Source organism: Tamandua tetradactyla, chromosome 6 (assembly GCF_023851605.1).
Source record: "Tamandua tetradactyla isolate mTamTet1 chromosome 6, mTamTet1.pri, whole genome shotgun sequence".
Taxonomy (NCBI): domain Eukaryota; kingdom Metazoa; phylum Chordata; class Mammalia; order Pilosa; family Myrmecophagidae; genus Tamandua; species Tamandua tetradactyla.
In genome coordinates, this window is record NC_135332.1 from 160,638,982 (window position 1) to 160,666,662 (window position 27,681).

General features: G+C 41.7%; 1 pseudogene; it reads left to right on the plus strand.

Moving 5' to 3' along the window:
- Positions 1 to 2,164: 2,164 nt before the first annotated feature.
- Positions 2,165 to 4,774, plus strand: LOC143686870 (ATP synthase peripheral stalk subunit b, mitochondrial pseudogene; annotated as a pseudogene).
- The last annotated feature ends 22,907 nt before the right edge of the window (positions 4,775 to 27,681 follow it).

A 27,681-nucleotide genomic window follows, 5' to 3' on the forward strand; every position in this document is an offset into this window, starting at 1 on the left:
TTCCTTCAGAAAAGGCTCAGAAATATTATATCAATGTAACAGTTATTTAGCTTCCAATTTCAAGTTAATTATCTTCCCATTTGATCATAAAGTATCAAAATATTGCCTGATAAAAGCAAAATGTGAGAGAGGTAATAAACAAATTACAACAATTATTTTAAAAGAAGGCAATTTGTCTACTCAGGTATTTAGCAATTATGTATGATAGATCTGACATGTTAGGCACTCAGAGTATGCTAAAGGTAAGATGATAAGCAGTCCTGCTTGCCTTGCTTGCACAGAATGTTGCCTCCAGGATTCTGGATAAAAACCACACTTGGCACTTCCCTTATAAACCTGGCTCTCCTCTAAGTTTTTCCTCTAATCCTAACGCATGTAACAAATCCTGTGCATGGTGAGCCCTGATATGTAAATAAATTGTCAAAATGTTAGACCATTTTTCAGGCATCATGTAATTCACACAGGGTATTATAGAATGACAGCCTAATGAAGTATTTCTTATCCAATTTTTTTAAGAAGAAAATTTAGTCTCAGTGATTAAGATACTTTCCCAGTATCCTACAGTTTTGTTCAAGGAAATGCCAGAGTCACAAATTCATGTGGCTCCAAGTTCATACTCATTCCAATGCCCAAATTGCTTCTATTTTACCTTGGTAGTGAAGAAACAGTAGTTGAGATATTTATAATTCTTTTGCCTTGCTACAAAGTAGCATCACAGAACTTTCCACATCAATAGTCACAACCATCTAAATAAACCCCAGCTTGACTCTTTTCCTAATTGATACTGTTATTCATATCTCATCTTCCCAACTTTCCCTAAGATTGTTTAAGACAAGATCCACATTGTTTTATATTTCCAGCGGTGCCTAAGCAGCCCTGCATAAATGCAGTATTTGAAAATTACTCGTATACATGATAACTGAATTTGCTTATTGCCCCACTAAATACTGCAATTCCGAAAAGGGAAAAGGAAAGGGAAGGGTGCTTAAAACATCCTTTCCACTGTGCCTGCATTCCCAGCCCTTCTTTGTACTTGCTAATTCTCTACAAGAACCTTGTTATATCAGTTTTGCTCTACTTCCATTACCTGCAGACTAGAGAGAGAACTTCAAGTGCCAATGCGTTTTATTAATATTTCATTAAATTAAAATAACCAAGCTTTCCAGTAGCATTTCTATAAAGAAAACTTCCCCATGCCCTAAAAAACTCAGAAAGATGCACAGAAAAATTTATACCAAGGTATGGTATTTGGTTAAGGGCAAGGGGATAGGTAATTAAGAATCATATATTATTTTAAAAGATATTTTACAAACTCTAAGACTATGAGGTAGAATAAGATATAGTCCCTGCTCTTTGGGGCTTTTCAGTGAATAGAGATGTGGACAAGGAAATAAGGAACTGAAAAATAACTTGAGAAGTTCTATGCAGGAATTAAGTGCAGGGAGGACCCACCAACTCAGCCCTGGCTTGGGTTTGGAGTCGGCCAGTCAGGGAAGACTTCCCAGAAGAAAGTATATCTCAGTTGGACCCTGAAGGAAGAATTGGATTTAGCCATTCCGGAAAGCTGAAGAGTGTTTCCTTCCAAGATAAGCTGGAAAGTGCTGAAATAAGAGGCTCTCTGAGACCTTGGAAAAGACAAGGAGACAAGACTAAGAAAAACTGGGGCCTTCTTTATCTAGAAGGGGCAGCAGGAAACCATTAAAACGCTTTAAGAAAGGACATGTGGGCGGGCCATGATGGCGCAGCAGGTGGAGTTCTCATCTGCCATGCCGGAGACCAGGGTTCGATTCTCGGGGCCTACCCATGCAAAAAAAGAAAAGAAGGGACATGTAATTTGTTTAGAAAAATAAAATTCAATAAATAGGTAAGCTTTTTAAAATTTCAAATTAAAAAAAAATTAGGGACGTGTGTTGGTCAGATTTCTTCTTAAAGTTATCATTATAGCTACAGAATGGAGAGGGACTCAAGTGGGGCCAGCCTAGATGTCAGGAAGAAAATCAGGGCACTGTAGTGATAATCCAAGCAAGAGAGGAGGGCAAAGCAGAGACAGACAGATTTGAGCAACTTGACAATTAGCCAGTCTTGGTGATGGATTGGCTATGGTGATGAGGGAGCAAGATAAATTAAGAGTGACATGAGAGTTCTAGCACAGCCATCTGGGCGGATGCCGATGCCAGTCACTGATTTGAGGAAACCAGGAGGAGAGGCAGATTTAGGAAATACGCAGCTCAATATCGGATATGGTGCTGATTCTGCCTTGCTGGTGGGGTGTGAACCAAGATGATGGAGAAACAACAGCACCAGAATCCCTCTTTTATCTAAGGTGTTCCAGGACAGACTTTACATCCAAGGTGCCATCTCCACTACTGCCAAAGCCCTTTTGTCTAATTCTTATTGTGACTTAATGTTAAATGTACATGGGTTCAGAAGACCTTCTCTCTCAACCAAAATGTGAAATCAAAGCACTGCATGAGTTAAGTGTGTCTGTTTGCAGAGATGTGTGCCCACCATATCAAAGGCATTGTGCACTTGCCATAGGGGATGGCTTCAAGACCTTGGAAATAAGTTTGGAATGTATGGGCTCCCTAAAACCACGAGTCAACTTAATATGACTTGAATTATGGTAATGCATTATACTCACCATGGAGGAAACCCAGTGCAAATTGCTAAATTTGAAGGTTTTTAACAAGAAAGAATACAACAGCCACAACCAAAATTATTGGATAACAAAGTAGACCATTTTCAAATCCTCAAATAGTAAACCATATCTATACGCATATATTGGTCCACAAAAATGTTCAGTTAGCCCATAACATTTTTCACCAGCTTTCTTATATTTACCAATTCTAGCCCTACTGCCTTATCACACCCATACTTTCCTACTGGTATGATGGGTGTGAAAAATGTTTTGAACACTATAACACACTGCATCAAACTAAAGTTGCTTAAAAGATTAATCCAAGATCACGTCTACTTTTCCAAGGTCAAAAGAGTAAGTTTTCTAATAAACAAATTTTTAAAAATTGCTGAAGTCTTATTTCTAAATATAATACTAACTAAGCCACTTACAATGTTCTAGTTTGTTTTTCTATCTGCCATGGTGTTAGAAAGCTAAGAAATGTTGGGCCATCAAATGGTCTCACTGAAGAATGAAAAAGACCAAAAAGTTTCCATTAGCCATGAAGAAATTTTATACATCATCATAACCACCTCGTGAGAACCAGGTAGAAGTTTACATGAGTATGTCTGGGATAACTCGGTGAAAATGTCTGCCCTCTGATTAAGTTATGGTCTCAGAACCTATGTAATTTTTTTTAACAGTTACCATTTATCTTGAATGTACCATGAGATAGGTACTATACAAAGAATTTATATTTATTATCTTGATTAATCCCAACAACAATTCAGTAGTAGATATTACCTTTATCTCCTAGAGGAGGAAACTGCTCTCCATTGCGGCTTAGTCCAAGGTCATGAAGTTAGTAAGAAGAAAATGTCAAGCCCAGTTTATCTAACCCCAAAGCCTTGCTCCTAACTAGGTTATTGCCCACTTGGAGTTTGGGGAGCTATGGACCTTTACCCTTTGGGACAGATGCCCAAATTTTCAAAAAAATAATGTGTGTGTGTGTGTGTGTGTGTGTGTGTAACTAACTGAAGCTTTTATATATATATATATATATATATATATAATAAACAAGTTTATAAATAGTGAAAACTAAAGATATAAAATGGGTAAATTTGATAACTATGTACCTAACAAAAGCATTCTTTGCTTAAAAATTGTTTCTTTTATGGTACACCTTTAAAATTAGCATCTAATTAAATCTTAAATATGATATGTGGCAGTAAAAATTTGACTGATGCTTTCTTTCTTCTGTTACAGTTCTATTTCATAAAGTGAAATATACCTGTATTTTCTATCAGATGGAAAGAACTCCATAGTTTAGTTTGCTAAAAGTTTAAAAAGTGCTACCTTTGGAAAAATTCACAAAGTTAACTGCAGCAACCACCCTCTGGCTACAGGTTCTCAGTGTCTCTTCTTGGAAGAAAAAAAACCAAAAGAAATGTCCTCCCAAAAGTTGAGGGAAAAGAGCCTTCCCTGAAGGACGTAGCTCTCCTAGGTCCAGGGGTATCGCAGGCAAAAGGAATCTTTCACAGGGCAGCTCAGTTTTGCTGTTCTACCACCTCTTCCCGAATTTGTAGGGAAAGTTCCCCTTGGGCTAATCCTTGAGGAATTCTTCCAGTTCCTTTATCCTGAAACTGGTTTCACAGGTTCACACATGCTTGGAACAGGACTTATCTTGTATTTTCTACCAAAAGAAATTTATGCGATTGTCCTCAAGACCTTCTCTACCTTACCAACAGCAGGTTTGCTCAGGTATGTAATTAAAAAACTCAATGAGCAAAAAGTTGCCCAACTAGAAGAGGTGAAACAGGCTTCCGTAAAACACATCCAGGATGCAACTGACTTTGAGAAATCACTATGGGCATGGTTCAGAAGAGCCATTAGCTTTCCAATGTCCAGAGTTATGAAAAGCATTGTTATGATCTTGAAAGTATTTACCAAAGTGGCTGCACGGAATAGACAAAGGGGTAAAGACTTGTCTGGACTTTAAATCTCTGTGAAGAATATGATGAGTTGAAAGGAACAAGATCACATGATTAACTGAACAGAGAAGCACACGGTACAGAGCAACTCTACGCGGCAGGGGAAGGAGAAATTGCCAAGTGCACTGCTGATCTAAAGCTGCTTGCAAAGGAGGCTCAAACATAGTCAGTGCTCTAAGTGCGTCTATCCCAATGAAGACAGAAACAAAGGGAAAATAGCTTAAGTGACAAAATATTTTTTATTTATTATGGTCTAAATAAAAGTACATTCTACCTTAACTAAACAATGAAACGTTTGAATCTGACATAGTAAGAGAATAAAGTGATCCACTGGTCGGTAAGATGTTTCTCATTCTTCTTACTCTGAATTTTGAGTTATTCCATTATCACTTTTGAAAAAAGCAGTTTGCTTTTAATGAAATCTGAAATCTTTAGTTTTAATGAAAACTAAAGACTATAAAGCCATAGTTTAAATTTGTAATTAGGTCTATCATCTTGCAATAAAATGACAACTGAAACAAGTTAATTCACTGTACATGCAAACAAAACTCACAGATTAAACTCTAACAAATGTAAGCAAAACACTAAACTTACTATGTTTGCGTTAACCGCTGCGTCAATCTTAAAATGCTGAATTTTAAAAATGCATCCCATACATAAGAGATAAAATAGCAGCAGGAGTAGTAATCTTGGCTGCTTTAGAGTGCCTAAATATGTAAAAGACGGAAGGTTAGTGCTTTACCCGTAATGACGTTTTTAATCTTTATGAGGCCCTATGAGAAAGATATTATTACCCCCATTTTAAAGATAAGAGCATAAAGGCTCAGTACAGTTATTTAGGTTGCATAAGGTTACTTGGCTAACAAAAAATGGAGCCAGAATTTGAAGCTAGGGCTTTCTGATCTCTGAGCCCATGACTGCTTACAGTGAAGGATAATGTGAAAGAGCTTAAGCATAAGTGAAAGTACTGGCCTCCAGGAAACCTGATGCCATGGTTTGCCTCACAAAACATTTTCTAAAGCTCAGGAACTTCCCCAGGATGTTGAAAACCCCGGGTAGCTGAAAGTCCATTTTATGCCTTCCATGTGTTAGCAACACCATTAAAGTTAAATTCACCGGCACCTGTAACATAAGAACTAATGGGACCAGTATTCTTTGAAAATTATGTATTTTTTTCAAATGTCACCTTATGTTCCACACATATTTTCAAAATAAATGTTCAGGTTTTAAAGAGGGATTAAACAAAATTGACAATGTAATTTTATCCAGGTACAAAAAAAGCACACATTCTCCTGCCTTTGTGGGTTATTCCACCAGTCGAGCTGTGATAATAATTTACTGTTCTGGAATACAGTTATACTTCCAATTTTGACATAACTGCCATGTTATTGCACTCACATATTCCTCTGTCTATCCCAGCAACCAGGGACCATTTTTCATGCCATTCATTTGCATCAGAAATTACAGGTTTTGATCCTACTGCCATAGCCCACGTTTTAACTTTGAAATATATTGTAGCTAAACATCTAATGTGGCTAATCTAGTTCATGATTCAATATGACTGCAGCTGTGGTTCCACAAAAGGGCTTCTGCTGACAAAAGTGCCCCTCTGGGCTCATGCTGGGGAAGTGTTTGGGGCTCCACTCTGCAGGCTCAGGTGGAAAGTAAGTAGCTGTCTGAGGCTCTTCCGATACTGGTCACCCATTCATTCTATGGCCTTAGTCCTGTGGAGCCTCCTCTTTGTACCTCATGATTTTTACTGACCACAAATTAGAGTGGCATAGGCATGGTTTTCTTATTTTCTTTCTCCTCTCTGCCATTCAGACTCCCATAAATCTAAGGAGATCTTTCTACAGACTCAGAGTGGGTCAGGCGTTGACAGTCTTCTCACTGCTCCAGTGGCAGGCCTGGGCTTTTCTCTGATGCTCACAGAGCCCATTTCAGCCATCCAAGAGGATTAAGTGGAGGTAGAAACTGCCAGAGGCTTTGAAGATGGACGGGTCATGGAAGTCATCAGTCCACTGCTCTTTTTCTGCAGGCACAAAGAGCTTAAGTGATTTGCAGCCTCTGGCATAGGCCTCCCACTCAGCCCTCACTTACCAGCTTTGCCACCTGCCCCCTTCCAGTTTCACCAATACTCCTTCCTCATCATGCCTTAGCGGAACCTGTCCCAGCATTGTCCTTACAAAAGGTATATTATTAGAAAAAATTCTAATGACAGTCAGTTTTGGTACATAATAATAATTATAAATGAATTTTCATTTGCCAAGGACAAGATACAGATACTGGCCTAGAAATTTTATGTGCCTTACTCAAAGCCTCACAATTATCCTGCAAATTAATACTATTGTGCCCATTTTACAGGTGAGAAAATAGAGGCTCTGAGAATCTCTGACTTGCCTATGGCCAGACAGCTGGCAAATGGCCAGAACTCAAGCCCAGATCTCCCTTGCCTCAAACTGTCATCTTTTCTACCAACTACACTGCCTACCCCTCACTAACACCTTGTTCCAGTCCACTCCTCAAGGAGAAAATTTTGTTGAAGATCAATTAAGCATCAGATATCTGTTGAGGCCTATTAAGAGTAAGGCATCTGTGGAGATACCTTATCAGAATCAGAAGACACTGACCTACTGTCGTGGTCCCTACAGGCTCTGTGGGAAAATAGAACACACAATGACACACATACACACATGAGTGCACTAACCACATGGAACAGAAAGTGCCAGCACAGCAGAGATGATTACAGATGCTACAGGACTTCGTGATGGAAAAGACCACTTGGTGGTCAGGGATGGTCGCAAAGAGGAGGCAAGATTTGAATCACGAATGAAAAAGCGCAGGTAGCTTACCCCTTCCAAAGCCAGGAAGGAATGACTAGAGATGGAGAACAGGATGGAGATGCTGCAGTGCCTCCCGCTGGTGCAGAATGACGGTTAGGAGTATAGTTATGGTCATGTCACTCATCTCCTTGGATCTCAGGCTCCTTACAAGATAGTTAGGACAACAAAAGGAGCTGACCTACAGGAAGCACTTTAGTACAGTTGATGGCATATGGTATTCACTGGACAAACTGTAACACTTATTATTGCTTTATGTCACTGGCAGCTAGTATCTCCCTGGTGCCATGGGTGAGATGAAAACAATCTTGAGGGGGACAACTCTAGTCAAGGAATACCTAGCTACTCTTACAAGCTTTCTTGTCCTTCTAGCACAAGAAGCCAGACCAGTACCCAACAATATACTGACCCCTCCAGTGTGCAGATCAAATAGCATTTTCTTGGTGTGCCATCATGTATAAAGGGTCAGGAAGGACCAAGCCAAGGGGACAAAGTTTTATGCAAGGTTGTTGTGTACTTAATTGTTTAAGTCAGGTCCCTATGAGTTGTTTGCATTTTTAGAGGAGGAAAATAAGGATTCCTTAAGTACTTACTTTGTTTCAGACACAATTTTATCCATTTTCATTCCCCAGCATGTGCACAGAAATACTCTAAGCAGCATCCTGTGGATTTAGTTGTATCTGAGAACCCCTGGGATACATCTACTCTTGTGAGTTGAGAAAATTTTAGCCCAGGAATAGGCTCCTTTTTCATTTGTTGTTCTGTAGAACAGAGGGTATTAATCCTGGCTGCAGTTAAAATTATCTGGATGACTTTTTAAAATTTCTGATAGCTGGGTAACATTCTGAAATTTCTATTTTAATTGTTTGGGGTTTGACATAGCAGTATTTTTCAAAAGTCTGTCCCACTTGCCGGGTGATTCCAGTGTGCATAACTCTGCAGGAATATTCTGCCACCTCCTAAATTGTACACAATCAAGTCCACCAATCTGCAGCCATATTTAAATGTTGATTATTTGAGATGTGTCAGTATCTGTTCAAGATCAGGATAACCACTTGAGTAGAGATGTCACTTTGCAACATAGAGAAACAGCAGCCACCCTTAATTCTTCTGAAATTTCTGCAGGTAATCAAATGGAAACTAAAAAAATTGTGTACCTATTACTCCCTGATTGCCCCCAAGCCCCCCAACAAATATACCATTATCAGATGCAGGAGTATTCAGTAAAGCCACAGTTTATGTGACTCTAAGTAATAACGTATTGATTTATAGTTTGCACAAATTGCAGTAAATGGCATTTTCTGTTACGTTGTGGGCAATATATCATTCTGGAGTAAATACAAGCCCATAATTCATTTGAGGGCTAGGCTGATGCTATAAACTAAAGGCTCACAGCTTAAGCAATGAATTCATGGTAGTTTAATGCTTAGAATGGATTTCAGGGTGGTGTTCAATCTGGGGATCGTCTATTATTTTAGTTGAAGCATAATAAACTAAACATATAGAAGAAGCAAGAGATAGGTTTTCACAGATTTTTCCCCCTTTCTTTTAACTTCCTAACCCTTTGCTCTCCAAAATGGTCATTTCCTGGCTTCAAAGGCAGACTGGGAACATGGAAAGGTTGTTGCAGAGACAATTGACACCATGTCATTTCCACTACTGAGCTTGGACTTAAGAACAGGCTGGAGACTGTTGTATTTGCCACATCCCATCAGGTCATTAGTCTATCAGAAGTGCAGTGGCCTGAGTGACCAAAGCTTAAGGCTGCCAGAGAAAGGGAAAAATCTTTCCAAAACTTGCTGTCACAAGCCTCCTTTTGTCTCAATTCATTTTCTTTAGCCCTCTATGTCAAGGATAAATGTCTTCCTTTCCTAGAAACTGTGCTTATCTTATCAGAGGCAGTGATGAAGGATGATTAAAAGGGAGGTGACTTTGCACAGTGATTCTAAGAACAGTGTTCATCCGCCCAGAATCTGTAGATCAAAATTAAGCCTATCAAAAACAGACAATTCACTCTATACAGTTATAGAGAAAAGCCTATTTTCTCTAGTCAAGGGCTATGACTTTACAGGACCAAGTTTCTCAGTGACAAGCATGTCCAACTTTTCTGCGTTCAAGATAATGGCCATGCAAGTAAGATTGATTTGATTAACATTAAAATAGCTCTACAAATTAGCTTTATAGAAAGAGCAGAATATAATCAAGACTAAGTCTACAACAAAGAATACATGATGCTCTAGCCCTATTTTCTCATTTTTCACATACAAAAGCAAAATTACAGTAGATCATGCACCTTGAGAAATACCACATAAAGATAAAAGGGTTAATTCATCAAGAATACATAATTCTAAATGTGTATATACCTAACAGATCTTGAAAATACAAACAAAAACTGATGAAACTGAAAGGAAACATAGACAAATCCTCAATGACACCTCAACACTCTTCTCAGCAGGAGACAGAAAGTCAGCATAATTGTAGAAATGAATATTAACAACAACCACTAGATCTAGTTGTTTATAGAGCCACTCTCAAGAGCCGTAGAATAGATATTCATTCCAAGGGCACAGAGAACGTTCACCAAGATAGAATACTGGCTCTTAAAATCATAAAATGTAAGGTAATTGGAATCATACAAACTAATGTCCTAAGATCATAATTGAATTAAATTGTAAATTAATTTTTAAAAAATGAAAATAAAATCTCTACAACCTTAAAAATTAGACAACACACTTCTAAATAATTCATGGGTCAAAGAGAAAGTCTAAAGGGAAACTAGAAAAATTAGAAAATATTTTTAATGGAACAAAAATGAAATACAACACATCACAATTTTTTTGATGCACCTTAGCAGTGTTTACAGAGAAAGTTATAGTAATAAATGCCTATGTTAGAAAAGAAGATATATCACAGATGCATAGTCTGAGCTTTTACATAAAGACAATAGTAAGCAAAGCAATAGGAAGGAAATAATAAAAATAGTAGCTTATCAATGCAATTGAAAATAGAAAACTAGTAGAGAATATAAAAGAAACCAGAAACAATCATTTGAAAAGGTAAATAAGGTTGATAAACCTCTACCAAGACTGGCAAAGAAAAAAAGAAAGAAGGCACAAATCACCAATGCCAGGAATTGAAAGGAGACATCACTACAGACACAACAACCACTAAAAGGGAATCGAGTTGATACTACATACAACTATGCACATAAATTGGCAATTTATGTGCATAGGGACCAATTCCTCAAAAATTCCAAATGATCAAAGCTCATCCAAGATAAAATAAATAGTCTGAATAGTCTTATAACTATAAAAGACAATATATTTGCAATTAAAATCTTTCAAAAAGAAATCTCCAGGCCCAGATGGTTTCACTGATGAATCCCACCAAGTTCCAACTCTACACAAACTCTTTCAGAAAACAGAGGGAACACTTTCCAATTCACTATATGAGGCCAGCATTATTCTGACACCAAGACCAGACAAAAGCAATGCAAAAGAAGAATACTACAGGTCAATAACCCTCATGGACCATGATGCAAAAATCCTCAGCAAAATGTTAGCAAATTCAATCTGGAATATATAAAAAGAATGACCAGGTGTGGTTTATCCTAGGGCTGATGAATATCTGAAAATCTACTATATTAACTATCTAGAAAAAGAGAAAAAAACACATGATCATATCAATTGCCACAGAAAATGCATGTAATAAAATTTAACATCCATTCATGTTAAAATCTCTCAACAAACCAAAAAACAGACAGGAATGTCTTCAAGCAGATAAGAAGTATTTTTTAAAAATCTACATATAATGCCATACATAATGGTGAAAGACTGATTTTCCTACTTAGATCAGGAACAAGAAAAGGATATATACTCCTAACATTCCTATTCAATATCATACTGGAAGTCCTAGCCAATATGATAATGTAGGAAAAAGAAACAAAGGGCATACATACAGAAAGGAAGAAATTAAATGGTTTCTATTTATGAGAAATACATACTTTCTAACTAGAAAATTTCAAGGAGTCCACAAAATCCTCCTAAGACTAATTAAGTAACTTTTATCAAGGTTATAGGCTGCAAGGTCAACCCTCAAAAATCAATCCTATTCCTATATGCCAACAACATAGAATTGTAAAGCAAATTTCTTTTTAAATACCATTTATGATAGCTCCAACAACACTTAGGATTAAAATTTATAAAACATGTATAGGATCTGTATGCTACAAACTACAAAATTCTAATGAAATAAATCAGAAAAGACAATAAATGGAGAGATATATCATGTTCATGGATTGGATAACATAATAAAGATGTCAATTCTTCCCACACTGGTTTAAATAAATTCCAACCAATATCCCAGCAGAATTTTTAGTACGTGTTGAAAAGCTGACTTTAATATTTATATGGAAATGCAACAGAACTAGAATAGCTAAAACAATTCCGAAAAAGAAAAAACACATTTAGAAGAGGCACATTACACAGTTTTAAGACTTACTATAGGGCGGGCCGCGGTGGCTCAGCGGGCAAAGTGCTTGCCTGCTATGCCGGAGGACCTCGGTTCGATTCCCGGCCCCAGCCCATGTAACGAAAACGGAGAAACAAAATACAATAAAACAAGAAAATGTTTAAAAGATGTTTCCCTTTCTTCCTCTCTTCCTTCCTTCTATCCTTCCTTCCTTCTCTCTGTCTTTCCTTTAAAAAAAAAAAAAAAAAAAAAAAAAAAAGACTTACTATAAAGACACAGTAATCAATAGATTATGGTATTGCTGAAAGAATAGATATTATATTTCAATGGAACAAAATGGAGAGTGTTCTAGTTTGCTAGCTGCTGGAATGCAATATACCAGAAATGGAATGGCTTTTTAAAAGGGGAATTTAGTAAGTTGCTAGTTTACAGTTCTAAGGCTGAGAAAATGTCCCAATTAAAACAAGCCTATGGAAATGTCCAATCTAAGGCATCCATGGAAAGATACCTTGTTTCAAGAAGGCCATGAAGTTCAGGGTCTCTCTCAAGTGTGAAGGCACATGGCAGATAGGGTCAGTGTTTCTCTCTTATTTTGAAAGGCATGTGGTGAACATGGCATCATCTGCTAGCTTTCTCTCCTAGCTTCCTTAAAGCTACCCGGGAGGTGTTTTCCTTCTTCATTTCCAAAGTTTGCTGGCTGTTGGACTCTGCTTCTTATAATCATTCTGCTCTCTCAGAATCTCCCTTATTCTCCAAAATGTTTCCTCTTTTATAGGACTCCAGTAAACTAATCAAGACCACGCAAATGGATGGAGACACATCTCTATCTAAAATCCAGCTTAACAAACACTCTTGATTGAATTAAATCTCCAGGGAGATGATCTAATTATAGTTTCAAACATGCAGTACTGAACAGGGATTAAAAGAAATGGTTGCCTTTACAAAATGAGATTAGGATTAAAACATGGCTTTTTGAGGGTACATACATCATTTTAAACCAACACAGAGGGTCCAGAAATAGACCACACAAATATGGTCTGTTTTGACAAAGGTACAAAAACAATTCAATAAAAAGAAAGAGTAGTTTTTCAATAAGCAATTTGGAACAAGTGAACATCCATATGCAAAAAATAAATAAACTCCAACTTAAACCTTATACTTTATATAAAAATTAATTTAAATGGATCATTGTTCTAAATGTAAAACATAAATCTATAACTCTTCATGAAGAAAACACAGGGGAAGAAATCCTTCAGGGTCTAGAGACAGGCAAAGAATTCTTAAGAATGATATTAGAAGCATAATCCATACAATAAAAAATTGATAAATTGGCCTCCATCAAAATTATAAATGTTTGCACTTTCAAAGTGACTGTTAAAAAAAATGAAAAGACAAGATACACACTGGGAAAAAAATACCTGGAAGTCAAAAATAAACTGTTGGTACACCAGTGCCACACAATGGAATATCACCCAACAATAAAAAAGCAATTAACTATTAATACACACAAAAGCTTAGGTGAGTCTCAAAGGCATAGCGAGTGAAGGAAGTCAGTTTTAAAAGGTTACATGAATCTATACATGTATAAAAATCTATAGAACAGTATGCCAAAAAAAAGTCAATTTTACTGTGTTAATTTAAAATCAATTAAAAAGCATGCACCTGTGAATGGCAATGTGTGTATTTAAGGACAAATATAGAATATGTATTAAGATTGCCGTTTTGAAAGGCAACATAAGGAAGAGTACATCCTTGGATATACACCAACAGCTCACAATTTTCTTGCTGTTCTCCCACCAAAGCTGAACTCCATAATCCAAGGATCTTTCTAACTCCTCACTAATCACTGAAGAAGACGACAGAGAAGACAGGCCGTGTGGTAGACTTTGCCTGTTGGTGGAAAGGTTCAAGTGGCTCTAAATGGGGACTTACTGATCTTTGCCAGATGGGCCCAAGTAAAGGGAGGTTGCATAGATGCTGACACAGCCAGGTAATTAGACCAAAGAGCCTCTGTTAAAATTGCAAAGCTCTAAAAGAGGTAATCACAAACTTCTAACGGTGAGTCATGTCTAGGTCTGAATCAGCTCATGCTGTGTATCCAAGAAATGGTAATTAGGAGAATGGGAAAGAACAGGGAAAGATAATTTGGACACATGGAGTACAGCTTCAGGAGGGCACATTTGGATGGAATTCTACAGCCAAAAAATTTGAGACAGACAGATAACTCAGTAGGAAAAAAAATGGTGGGGAGGTGTCAGAAGATGTAAATAGACACTTCACAAAAAGAGAATATCTAAATGGCCAATAAATATATAAAAGAGTACTCAATCTTATTAGTCACTGGGAAAATGCAAATTAAAACAATGAAGAGATACCACTGCACTCTCCCAGTATTTCTAAAATGAAAGAAGATGAAACTTCAAATGTTGACAAAGATATAGAGGAACCAGAATTGTCATTGCTTTTGGTGGGAGTATATGTTGGTATATTTGGAAACTTACTTGACACTATCCACTAAATCTGAAACATGCATATCCTGTGACTTAGCAATTCCCTTCCCAGGCATAAACTCAACACTACAACATATGCATGTTCACCAAAATACATGCACCAGAATGTTCACAGCAGCATTCTCCACAATAGCCCTGTATTACATTCCTATTGCTGCTGTAACAAATTACCACAAACTCCATGGCTTAAAACAATACAAATTTATTACCCTATAGTTCTGGAAGTCCAAAGTCTGAAAATAAGTGTTGTGGGCTAAGCCCAAGGTATAGGCAGGTCTGCACTTCTTTCGGGGGCTCTAGGGGAGAATCTGTCCCCTTGCCTTTTCCAGTTCCAATGGCCATCTGTTTTCCTTGGGGCTTAGTCCTTTTCTCCGTCCTCAAAATGCATCACTCTGGCCTCTGATTCCATCGTCACATCTGCTCTCTCCGACTTTGACCCCCTGCCTCCCTCTTGGAAGAACACATCTTATTAGTGAACCCACCCAGACAATCCTGGAAAATCTCCCCACCCCAAAGTCCTTAACTTAATCACACCTGCAAAGTCCCTTTTGGCATGCAAGGTAACATATTCACAGGTTTTGGAGATTAGGACGTGATCATCTTTGAGGAGCCACTATTCTGTCTACCACAGGCTCCAAACAGGAAATTATCCAATCCAGCAACAAAATAATGGGTAATTGTGTTGTATCCACACACTGGAACACTATAAAGCAATAAGAATGACCAATCTCAAATGTGAGCAATATTATGAATGAATCTCACATTTCTGGAAGAAGCCAGAAACAAAAGACTACAGGACTCCATGCATCTAAATCACAGAAAGATGCAAAACTAACCTATGGTTACCCTCCAGGTGGGCATCGTGATGAGGTGGTTGCAGGGGAGGACTGTCAGAGACGCTCGTGATGCTTTATGTCTTGACATGGGATATATGTGTGTGTTCAGTTCAGGAAAATCCATCAAACTGTACCCTTATAGTATACCTGTACTTTTCAGTTGTCTATTCTACTTCAGTGAAACCTATGACATATCTATTTGCAAAGGAGAAAGAATAGGGCCCTGTGAGCATAAGGAGGCTCAAAATTGCAGCAACTTGGTGCACTGAGAAAAGTTGAAGCTTTAGAATCAGATCAGCAAGATCTCCTGACTCTTTCACTTACTAGCTGTGCACTCTTCTACCAATTATTTCATCTTTCCAGCCCTTAGTTTTCCCATCTATTAAGTGGAGATAATAATACTTCCTGCCTCTCTGCCTCTATGGACTGCTATGAAATAATACATGTGAAAACAAAACAGAGCATAACAGGAACTGAGTGAATATTACCTCCTCTCAGCTTTACTCTTAAGTTTATCTTTCCATGAGGCAAAAATACAACAGGGGACAGGGGGCACATATCAGAACTTGTGTTTTTTTCTTCCGTTTTAGTTCCATATTAAAAAAAAATTTGCCCAGCATTGTATGAAAAGCTGTGCTACACCCTATAAAATTGGTAAAGAAGTAGCTCACTCTTTCTTTTCAAACACCGCCTATTTCTTTATGAAACTGCCAGTTCCATTGTGAAAATTCTTTTACAAAGGTGAGTCATTTGAGATGATCAAAGCTTTAGGTGTCGCTTCCAGTAACTGCAACAACTTCAAGAAAAATTCAAGGAGCTGGGTGGAAATATATAGCCAGGTATGTCACTTTCTCACTAGGTTCAGAAAGGAAAATCTAGAGAGCAAATCAAATTTACACTTAAACAGGAACATCTAGTCTTCATTGCCCTACAGTAGGGCGTAAGGAACAAGGGTGATGACAAACACAGGGAAAAAGTGGGTTTCTCTTGAAATCTAAGAGCCTGGCCTATTTGAGATCAGAACTGAGATCTGGAGCCTCAGAGACCATTTCATGTTTTGGGCTTTTGAAGTTATTGTGCTGGTGTAAAGGTCACCCAGACCCACATGCAGCCTGGTTTACAATGATCTTCCAAAGGGTGTTTCAAATCATGGTTTACATTTCCCGTTCCCAGCCAGAACCTTTTATTTGGGATGCTTAATTCTTCATTGGTATTTTCTCACCCCATTTTTATTGCCACTGGAATTATTTCAACATCACTTAGTGCTTGATCCAGACTGCCTAATTTTCCAGCCTCATCTTGGAAACTGCCTTCTCCTGGCCCTTTGTTCCTCGAATGACCACATTCTCATCTCTGAATGCCTCTCCACCCTCACCAGCCACACGGAGCTCACGCCTTCCCAGCGCTGCTGCGTCGGCACCTGATGTCCCTGCCCCTCCAAATCTGCCTCATTTCATCACACATCCAGGAAAACCTGAATCACTGCATTTATCACCCATAATCTATCTTTCTGCTTCATACCTTTGACTGAGCACTCCTTCAGGACAAGAATGGAGTTATTCGCTTCTGCCCTCCCAGTGCTTAGCTTAGACGTGTTCCATAGTTGTCCATGGAATGAATGAGTGAATATCTATCCTTTTTCGGGGGAACAGGGAGAATCTTTAGATTCATAGTGTCTTGTTAAGAGTGTCATCAAATATCACTTTTAACAGAGCTGTGCCTTATTGTTACCCAATTTTTACCAACAACTGTCATTAGCCTTTGCTTGTTCTTCTCTCTCCTCACTCAACACACCACCTATATTCTGCAACAATCTTAGTGATATATTTAGACTTCCCTTATCTAGCCAGTCGGTGGTTTTAGGCAAAGTATGATAAAGAAATGCTTGTAAGACCTGCAGGAACTTGGTGAATGAATACTACCCTGTCCTTACCTTTAAGTCAAACACCAACAAAAAGTGCTTCCCCACAGGCCTCGTGAGCATCCTATTGTAGAGAGCCGCTTTCCGGGTTTGGCCTAGTGGACACGCTGCAGCCTGCTCTAGAGTTCCCCCCGCCCATCGAGTGAGCTAAGATGGCGCTCACATCCTGCTTTTGCAAATGACGCACACGCCCACCAACCCTATCTTCCAATCACCTCTGTATACGTGGCACTAACCTATTGGGTTTGGGCACAGTATATAAGAGGTTACCCGGACGGGGTGGGCGGAGACGACCCACAGGGAGCCGTGCCTGACGGCCGCATAGAGGTTGCTCCCCCGCGGGGCATCTTGTCCCGCGCGGAACCTGTAACAGAGAATGCAAGCTTAACTCCAGTAAAGGTCTGTGCTTACAACTGCTGCGTGTCTTGGATCTGTGTTTCTCACCAGCGCGGATTTGTCTGCGTCTCTCTGTCTCTCCTCATTGTCTCACCCGCCGGCCGGGGGCTTGACGCTGAGCGAGAAGTCGCGGACAAGTGGTGGCCCGTACGGGGAACCCTTCTGCTGCCTTTCCCCGAGCTGGTGAGGATGCGCATCTTGAGTTCGCAGCGGACTTTCCACGCCTGATCACCGTGGGAAGGTGAGTGCTTCTTATTACGTGAGAGTTAAGGGCTGTTGGGCGTTCAGGTAGCCCCAGTGACTCGGGAGAGCTCCCCGAGTGGTTAAGGTACAGTGCCGACTGCAAGCATGGGGCAGTCAGGAAGTTCACCTTTATTACCCCCTTTAAAGACCCTATTGAAGCAGTGGGGTATCTCGGTTAGGAAGAGTTCCCTCCTGCGGTTCTTAGACGATGTTGCTGCTTTTGCACCTTGGTTCGCCCACTCCGGGAGCCTTAGTCTGCCTTCTTGGTTAAAACTTGGTAATGACATAGAACGAGCGCGCCGGACGGGCCTTTGTATGGACCCGATCCTGGTCCCTATCTGGGAAACCGTCCGTGCTTGCCCTGAGGCAGAGTCTACTTCAGGCCTTAGTCCATCCCCTGCCCTGCAGCAGGCACGGCGCGCGCTCCAAGAAACTCAGTCAGCTTCGTCTGCGGACGGCTCCTGTAAGGGCAAGCCGCCGGAGTCAAACGCCAGTTCAGACACCTCTGACTCAGAGTCAGATGGTGATGAGACCGAGGGTGCAGACGCGCCTCCGCTGATCGATTGGGGGAGGCCCCCTGTCTCACCCACGCAGCCTTCCGCTCCGCCAGCGCCTGCTGCAGGGACGCGGCGGCTTCCGGTGAATGGTTTTGGTGATCTCGCCAAAAACCCTCACCACGGGCTCCCTCTGGTGGCCGAATCAGGTAATTACAGTGGTCCTCCTTTGCGAGACCCGGAACCCCTTACAGGCTGGTCGGGGGAGGGGCAGTTACAGCCGTACCCCCCGCCTGCGTACGCGAGCCCTCGAGACCTTACGTCACCAAGTGATGGAGGGAGACATTTCTGGAAATGGAACCCCTTTTCAGCCTTTAGACCTTTCGGTATGATGGGTGGTTGCCAGCCGCTTAAGCCAGAACCAGTCTCAGAGATGTACCCGGTTATTATCAATCCCCAAGGTAATAACCAGTATGAGCCATATGATTACAAAATTTTAAAGGAATTGAGGCAGGCTGTCCATCAGTATGGCCCCAATGCCCCTTATACCCTGAACATGATTGAAAACCTCTCCGCCCTGAATCATACACCCGCAGATATTTTTCAGCTGGCCCGTGCTTGTTTACCACAGGGCCGGTATATAGATTGGAAAGCATGGTTTGAGGAGCTAGCTGAGGAACAAGCCGCAAAAAACGCAGCGGGGAGACATGGCGGGTGGAATGCAGATATGCTATTGGGGAAAGGTGCCCACTCCCAGAATCAAACAGGGTTCCCTCAAGAAGTCTACGCCCAGATTTTCCGCTGTTTCGTAGGAGCCTGGAAAAAGCTGACAGGTGAGGGAGAGGCTCAAGCCTCACTCAGCAACATACATCAGGGCCCCACAGAACCCTTCGTGGATTTTGTAGCCAAAATGCAAACTGCGGCTGAGAGAATTTTCTCAGATCCAGGAGTGGCAGAGACTGTAGTTAAACAAATGATATTTGAGCAGTGCAACAAGGAATGTAAAGTTATCCTAGCACAAAACAGAGGGAAAAGCTTGACAGAATGGGTTCGGCTCTGCAGGGATGCTGGTAGCCCGTTAACTAATGCAGGTCTAGCTGCCATGCTAGCCAGCTCCTTACAAGTAGCTGCAAAGAAATCCAAAGACCTAGGAACAAAGCCAAGAGGATGTTATCATTGTGGCCAGTTGGGACACATTAAGAGAAACTGTCCCAATAAAGGCCAACCACCTGCCACTCAACAGTTTGGTAGACCATATGCGGCAACCAGGCTGTGTGGCCGTTGCCACAAGGGACCCCATCGCGCAGAAGACTGTAGGTCAGCCTTCAATGCGCAGGGTGTGCACCTTTCTGGCCGTCCTGAACAGGACCCAAAAAACGGGCAGAGGGGGTCCACCCTTTCGGTGGACCCCCCTGCATGCCATCCGGCGACACAACACCCGTCCAAATTCGCGCATCCCCTGGATCAGCAGGACTGGACCTCTGTGCCACCTCCAGGCTTGTACTGACCCCCTCCATGGGTGTCCAGTTGATAGGGACCTCCTTTAAAGGGCCCTTACCAACGAAGACTGTTGGGCTTATAATAGGGAGGGCATCCACAGCCCTGAAAGGACTAACAGTCATACCAGGCGTTGTAGATTCAGATTTCACAGGTTACGCCCAAGTTATGGTACAATCTCAGCAAGGTACTCTGGTCATTGCAAAAGGTGATAAGCTGGCACAGCTCTTGCTCTTACCCAGCTTACATACATTCTTTCCGAGTAGACCCAGACAGAGAAGAGATAAGGGATTTGGGTCTTCTGGAGAAGTTTTTGAGGGCCTCCATATGTCTCTGGAGTCTCGACCCATGCTGACTATTAAGGTACAAGGCAGATCCTTCTTGGGCCTGCTAGATACCGGGGCCGATCGATCAATTATAAGACAACAAGACTGGCCCTCCACCTGGCCGACGTGCAAGGCGGAGGACACCATTAGAGGAATAGGCCAGGTCTCAGCACCCATGCTGAGTGCCACTGCCCTCCACTGGGCAGATGAAGAAGGACATCAAGGCAGTTTTCAACCTTATGTACTACCCTTGCCTGTGTCCTTATGGGGAAGAGACATTCTAGCCCAGATGGATGTTACATTGACCAGTAACTGCTCTCCGGCCTCTAAGCATCTCTTAAAAGGAATGGGATATGTCCCTGGCAAAGGCTTAGGAGCCTCATTGCAGGGACACACCATGCCCGTACAGACTGCTTCCAATTTTAATAGACTAGGCCTGGGTTTTTCCTAGGGGCCACTGAGGGGAGACTCCCACCCACACCTATAAAACTAAAGTGGAAGACCAGTACCCCAGTGTGGGTGCCTCAGTGGCCCTTACCAAAAGAAAAGCTGTCAGCATTGCATACTCTAGTGTCTATACAGCTAAAAGAGAGCCATATCATTCCCTCCACATCGCCTTGGAACACACCCGTATTTGTCATAAAGAAAAAATCAGGCAGATGGAGATTGTTACATGATTTAAGAACCATCAATAACTGTATGGAGCCTTTAGGACCTGTTCAAATGGGGTTACCCCTCCTCTCAGCTTTGCCAGAACACTGGCCCATTATCATCCTAGATCTTAAGGATTGCTTCTTTTCCATCCCACTTCACCCTGAAGATACTCCAAAATTTGCTTTTACTGTGCCCTCTCTTAACCAAGAGGAGCCCTGTCAACGCTTCGAGTGGACGGTCCTGCCCCAGGGCATGACTAATAGTCCTACCATGTGCCAGCTGTATGTTGCTACAAAGCTAGCTAGCACTCGGCAGCAGTTCCCCCAAGTGAAAATCATCCATTATATGGATGACATTCTCTTAGCCCATAAAGACACAGATCTTCTTAAAACAGCTTTATCACATTTAGTCCTTAGTCTTAGAGAAGCCAACCTGGAAGTGGCCCCTGAAAAAATCCAGATGACAGAGATTACCACCTTCCTGGGGGCAAAAATCATGCCTCAGCATGTTTCCCCCCAAAAAGTGTCTCTCAGAGTAGATGACATACATACCCTTAATGATCTGCAAAAACTTATGGGAGATATCAATTGGGTTCGTCCGTACTTAAAGATCACCAATGCCAAATTAACACCTTTGTTTGATTTGCTAAAAGGAGATTCAGACCTACACTCGCCCCGGTGTCTCACCCCAGAGGCGAGGCAAGCACTACGTCAGGTAGAACAGGCGCTCAGTAGTGCTGCTTTAAAAAGAATAGACCCCCAAAAGCCATTCGAAGCCTGCTTACTGCCAACAAAACTACAGCCCACGGCAGTGCTATGGCAACAGGGACCATTACTCTGGGTCCACCCTGGAATTTCCCCTAAGAAAAGTTTAGAGCATTTTCCTACAGCAATTGCAGAGTTGGCATTGGAGGCCATCAAGAAGGCCATACAGCATTTTGGCCAACAGCCTAAGTACCTCAGAGTACCTTACTCTTCTCAGCAACTTGAGATACTTACTGGATGTATAGATCAGTGGGCCATCCTCCGATGTACCTTTTCGGGAGAAATTGATAACCAATACCCAAAAGATCCCCTCTTACAATTCGTCACCCGTCACCCAGTAATCTTTCCTAAGGTAACTTCATCTAAGCCACTAGTGAACGCCCTCACCGTGTACACGGATGGTTCCAGCTCCGGTTCAGGAGCATATTGCGTAGAAGGAGGTTCTCCTAAAACTGTGTTCTTCCAACCACAGAGACCTCAATGGGTAGAATTACAGGTCATTATTACAGTCCTGAAAGAAATTACCGATCCCCTAAATATTATATCTGATTCGATTTATGTCATAAATTCTGTAAATATTTTAGAGACGGTGGGCATTATAAAATATTCCTCCTCAGTAAGACCATTCTTTATCAAACTTCAAGAGACAATATGTGCCAGACAACATCCTTTCTACATAACTCACATTAGAGCGCACACAGGCCTGCCAGGCCCCATGGCACAGGGAAATCACGTAGTGGATGTGGCCACTCGACAGCCACATATCTTCCCTGCGCTGACACCGTGTCAACAGGCCCAAGAGTTTCATACTAAATTTCATGTCAATGCAAGCACCTTAGTCAGACAGTTTCACATACCGCGTGCAGCTGCCAGAGATATAGTCAGAGCCTGCAATAATTGTGCAGAACAGAGGGTAGTCCCTTCAGTTGGAGTTAACCCTAAAGGTCTCATCCCGGGAGACATTTGGCAAATGGATGTCACCCATCACTCAGAGTATGGTAAAGTTAAATACCTGCATGTGTCAGTGGATACTTGTTCTCAAGTTTTATTTGCCTCTGCCGAATCAGGAGAAAGAGTCCACCAAGTAATTGCACACTGCCTTGCCGCTTGGGCAGCTTGGGGTAAGCCGAAAATATTAAAAACAGATAACGGACCTGCTTACACCAGCAAAGCCTTCCAAAGATTTTGTGCAAATATGGAAGTGCAATTAAAACATGGTATCCCTTACAACCCTCAAGGGCAAGGAATCATTGAAAGAGCACACAGGTCTCTTAAAGACTTGCTCAAAAAACAGAAAGGGGGAATAGGCCACGGCCTGTCCCCGAAGGCTCAACTGTCTGTAGCCTTATTTACATATAATTTTTTAAATGAAAATGCACAAGGAATGACACCTGCCCTACAGCACACCACTCCGAGTCCTCCACATAGAGGTCTAGTCCGTTGGAAGGATGTCCTGTCAGGACAATGGCAAGGCCCTGACCCAGTGCTCAGCTGGGCCAGAGGCTCTGTTTGTGTTTTTCCCCAGGAGCCAGGACGTCAACCAGTGTGGGTTCCGGAAAGACTGGTGAGAACCGTGACATCGCCCGAGGAGGCCACGGAGCTGTTGCCTAAAAAACCAACAAGCCTTCAACCTGAACCATCAGATCAGGCCTCCAACTCTGCTGATGACGGCGGCGACTGACGAGATAGCAACGAAAACGCCGGTCACCCTTCGATTGTTTAGAAGGGGGACCAGTTTTAATAACCCCCGTTGCCTTCGACCTTTCCAAACTGGGCGAGACTGTACAAAGTCTGTGGAACCGAGTCACCTCATAGTTCTCTTGGCCCAATTTGACTACTTGGATTCTCGTGGCAGTGGGACTATTAGTGGGCTTAGTCACTGTTAAATGTTTGTTAGAACGCTTGTTCCAGACACAGCAGCAACTACGTGTTTCTACCATGTTAGCTATGTCTTCCCAGTCAAATGTGGGTGTGCGTCCCTCCTCGATAGATAGCCCGTCTGAATCACCTGGGGCAAAGCTCTTGTCAGCAAGGTTTGTTACAGGCTCCCTGGCCACTACCCGTGTTTAGCTAGGCACCAGAGGCTGTTAATTTTGCGCGCCTAGCCGCCTCGACGGTGGAGCTGCGGCCGCAGTCCTGGCCAGACTGGGCTTGGCTCTAGCCATTGCACCGAGGCCTCCACAGCGTTTCCTATGCCCTGGCTGTCGCTCTCATAATCCCCGCTTGACCCAGTTGCGAGGCGAAGCACTGCAGGGAGGAGTCACGTGGTATCCAGTTCACGGACTCTCCGGTCTCTATATGAGGTGAGCATTCTGGTCGGTGCCAGAGGCTCCGTCGTGTGATGACGCGAGCCTAGTCCAGACTCCCCAAAGCACCAAACTATGTTGTGAGCCACTCAGGCCCACGGGAGCACCATCATCAATAGAGACACTGGGTACAAGAATACGGTCTACGGACCATGCCTCTTATAAAAACAAAAAGGGGGAGATGTAGAGAGCCGCTTTCCGGGTTTGGCCTAGTGGACACGCTGCAGCCTGCTCTAGAGTTCCCCCCGCCCATCGAGTGAGCTAAGATGGCGCTCACATCCTGCTTTTGCAAATGACGCACACGCCCACCAACCCTATCTTCCAATCACCTCTGTATACGTGGCACTAACCTATTGGGTTTGGGCACAGTATATAAGAGGTTACCCGGACGGGGTGGGCGGAGACGACCCACAGGGAGCCGTGCCTGACGGCCGCATAGAGGTTGCTCCCCCGCGGGGCATCTTGTCCCGCGCGGAACCTGTAACAGAGAATGCAAGCTTAACTCCAGTAAAGGTCTGTGCTTACAACTGCTGCGTGTCTTGGATCTGTGTTTCTCACCAGCGCGGATTTGTCTGCGTCTCTCTGTCTCTCCTCATTGTCTCACCCGCCGGCCGGGGGCTTGACGCTGAGCGAGAAGTCGCGGACATCCTATTGCGTTAATAAAGAGGTTTTGACAGTGCCCCCATCAGAGCAGTGAAATGTAGCCAGCCCATTACGGGTATACGGTTTTTTTTACTTCATTGTTGTTGCTTTTCTTGTCCTTATTCCTAATTAGAATAAAAATGTGAATTTTAAAAATGTACGTCATCCTACAGACAGACAGATAAAATGATATGGCGAATGTGGCACAATGTTAAAATTGTTGGATCTGGTCATCTGGAAGGCAGTTCTCCGGACGGGGTTTACATTATTTTTGTAACTGCCCTGCAGCTTCAAATGTATTTCAAAATAAAAAGTAAAAAAAGAAGAAGCTATACTTATACACTGTCCCACTCATATAATAGTCACAAAAATAAACAAACATCTAGGAATAAATTGGAAAATGTATTTATATGTATATATATAAATAAAAACATAGAATTAAAATATGTATATAATGTATAACATATATATATATATATATTACTTTAACTGGGAAATAAAAGAAAAATAAATTAAAAAAAAAAAACGTACGCCAAAACCCTTAACTGTGTACAAACTCAGCTGAGTTGCATAGGATAAAACAGGTATTTATTTCAGGCACGAGTTCAAATTAAAAAATGAAGGCAGATGCAATGTCTCCCCAAGTAGGGTTGCTATAAACAAGAATGGTGTAAACCAGAGATTGAAAACTGCAGCGTTAAAGCAATGACCACTTTTTTCCAGTAGACAGTAGGGTATGCTAAGGCCAGTCTTACCCTTGTGGAGGCTGAACCCAGGCAGTCAGTTTTCAGGGCCCCTGCTGCCTCTCGGGGGAAGCCAGAGCAGTCCAAATGATCTTCGTAAAAGAATCTGTACGAGCAGAACACAGGCCGCTCTTTTCAGAAATTTAGCAAGCACAGGAAGAAAGAGAGATAGGGATGTCACATGAAAGAAAGCAGGGCCAAGGGAAAGCATTTTGCGGAAGGAAGAATTTTGAGCCTGTTTTTAGCTCGACAGGAAGGAGCTAAGGAGGAAGGAGAGATGAAAGGTATGAGGGAAGGGGCAGCAGGTGGCAGAAAGGCCCCCCACCTCTCCCTACCCCCCAACACAAGAGGGGGGTGGGTCGCCTTTTAAAGGCGACGGACTTTGAGACAAGGAAGAGGGCCCAAGCAGGAAGCAAGTAAAGATAAGAATGAATTTTGAGTCAGCGGGAAGGAAGGTTGAGAGTTCACGGTAGGTGGCTTTAAGGATCTCTGTGAAACAGGAGGTAATTCACCTGCAGAGAGGGAGGAACGTGGTGGGCTGGGGTTGAACAGTGTGAAAAGGGCTTAGAGGAACAAGACGTGAAGGCAAGAGAGATGCTCATGAGGCTTGGCCGATGTTCACTCGAGAATGCAGTTGGGGAACAATCTTGCGTGTGCTTCGGTGAGCAAGGGCCTGAGAAAAAGGAGTTCGGGGGCTTGACATTTTATTCTTCTACATAATTACTGCTCCGTACAAGGGAGTTTATTAAAGCTCTCTTGCTTCATTTCCCCTATAAAACAAGTTAATAATCCTTGCCCCCTTCCTACCCCATAGGACTTTAACAGGTATTAATTAATATCTTCAAAGTGTCCCAAATGCCTTGGGAAAGCAATATATAAGGACTTTTTTCCTCACTGTTATTATTCTTACAATTGCACTTCTCCACCCTCTGTTTAGAAATACAATCTTAACAACTTCCTTCACTTTATTCCAAAATTTATTTGCTAAGCCTACCTGAAATCACATTGCAGCAACAGACAGAAAAAGAACCAAAATGTTGCCCATATGTCGTTAAACCAAAAAGAAGAATTATTAGAAGTTAAACCACAGGCAAAATTCAGTGTTTTTTTTTTTTATACTCATTGATCTGTCCTATAACTGAACTCAAACAAAGAATTTCAAATGCATTTTTCCCCCAAAATGCCTATATCCAGGTAAAGGAAAGCAATAGCTCCTCCTGCAAAATACAATGCAATAAACAACACTGAATACTTTGTTACATAGAGCAATTTATCTATGCGAAGACATCCATCACTTTACATCATTTTTTTCCAGCTTCATTTTCAACATGCTTCCAATCCCTGCCTTTATTTTGTTGTTCAGCTGATATGTATTAAGTAAGCACCTACAGTGCAGGCACTGTGCTAGCTCCCTGAAGCACTGCTCCAGCATCCGACTCACCACACACAACCCCAGTTCTTGCCCCTTTAGATAGCAGTTCTTTTATTGTCTAAGATGCTGTAGTCCCCTTATTTCTAATCCCTTTTGACTGGAGCATAGATTAATAGAGCTGAGATTCTATTTGTTGTGTGCACATTTGCTGTGTGCAACCTTGCTTATCAGTTTTAGGAAGTAGAGAATTTCAACCAAACATCTTTGGTACCAAGAATTTGCTTACCTTGACCTAAGGGGGTGGAGGGCTTCCAAATGCTAATTCACCTGTAGGGATCACAGGCCATGAAATCACTTGTATGCCACCACCAGAACCCTAGTTAGGGTAAGGGTTACCCTACCCTACATATATACATACATACATACATACATACGTGTGGTGGGGGTCACATTTCATTCTTTGCCATGTAAATATCCCATTATCACAGCACCATTTGTTGAATGAGGAAAGGTTACTTTTGCAAATTCATTTCTGACTCCACTGGCTGTTTGTAACAGAATGTAGTTGCTATGGTGACATGGGAGTGGTGAAAGTTTTTATTTTACATAAACTTTTGTTCAAATGTGTTCCTTTGAACTTCACTTGAGATACTGTGTGGTATAGCTGATTCCCATGATGCAGGTGTGAGTTGTGAAGTCAGAAGAATTTGTTAAGATTCTATTAAGCCAGACCTGTCTTTTATTCTTATACATAATCCAGGGACCCCAATGAGGATATAGCTGCTGGCTGTGTGAGGGGGGAGGGGGAATGGGGAATCCTGGTAGAATCAACAAAAGGAATTTCTCAAAGCTTAAGTCATAGAAATATTTGTATGGTCCTTCTAGTCGGCACACTTAACATGATTATAAATTAGGTTTTGTGGTGCTTGCCTTGAAGTTCAAACAAACAGGGATAAAGCATTAGATTCTCATGTCATTCCACAGCTGGAGATATCTAGAAGGTTGTATGTATGATTGTGTGTTGTATAAAGTGCACACATAAAGTAGATTCATTACTCT